The sequence below is a fragment of the Oncorhynchus tshawytscha genome, linkage group LG03 (genome assembly GCF_018296145.1).
Source record: "Oncorhynchus tshawytscha isolate Ot180627B linkage group LG03, Otsh_v2.0, whole genome shotgun sequence".
NCBI classification, from domain to species: domain Eukaryota; kingdom Metazoa; phylum Chordata; class Actinopteri; order Salmoniformes; family Salmonidae; genus Oncorhynchus; species Oncorhynchus tshawytscha.
In genome coordinates, this window is record NC_056431.1 from 34404169 (window position 1) to 34405090 (window position 922).

A 922-nucleotide genomic window follows, 5' to 3' on the forward strand; every position below is an offset into this window, starting at 1 on the left:
TTAAGCATGGTGGTGGCTGCATCATGTGATGGGTATGCTTGTCATTGGCAAGTACTAGAGAGTATTTTTTTAGGATAAAAATAAACTGAATAGACCTAAGCTCTGGCTAAATCTTAGAGCAAACCTGGTTCTGGCTGCTTTCCAATGGACACTGGGAAACCAATTCACCTTTCAGCCAGACAAAAACCTAATGCACAAGGCCAAATGTATACACTGGAGTTGCTTACCAAGACGATATTGAATGTTCCTGAGTGGCCTAGTTAACATATTTTATTAAATCAACTTGAAAATCTATGGTAAGACTTAAATGGCTGTCTAGCAATGATTAACAACTAACTTGATAGAGCTTGAATAATTTTTTAAAGAAAAAATGTGTAAATATTGTACAATCCAGTAGCGCTAAGATCTGTAATCTCTGCTAAAGGTGATTCTAACATGTGTTGACTCAGGGGTGTGAACACTTATGTAAATGAGATATTTCAGTATTTAATTTTCAATACATTTGGAAAAATGAAAACAATTATGTTTTCACTTTGTCATTAAGGGGTATTGTGTGTCGATGGGTGAGATTATTATTCTTTTTTTGCACATATCTGCACATGTGACATAGTATGCAATTTTCGTTGACCACTTCTGGTCATGAGTGCTACTTTCAGAAGTACTTGCATGGCTAAAAAGTATACAACATTTCCAGAGAATCTCTTAAAACAAAATCGACCCCATTTAATTTTTTCTCTCAAATCTGGTCACTTTATCAAGGTATGTCACCACCAAAACATTGCCTGCAACCTTGTTGCATTGCATCGCAAGAGAGCAAAAAAATGTTTACAATATTTTTTTTCTTGCTAAAAATGAGCTCCACCTGTGGATGTGTGCATTTGCTACATTTTGCCAATCCGGACTCGCGCGTCTAAGTGCTGAG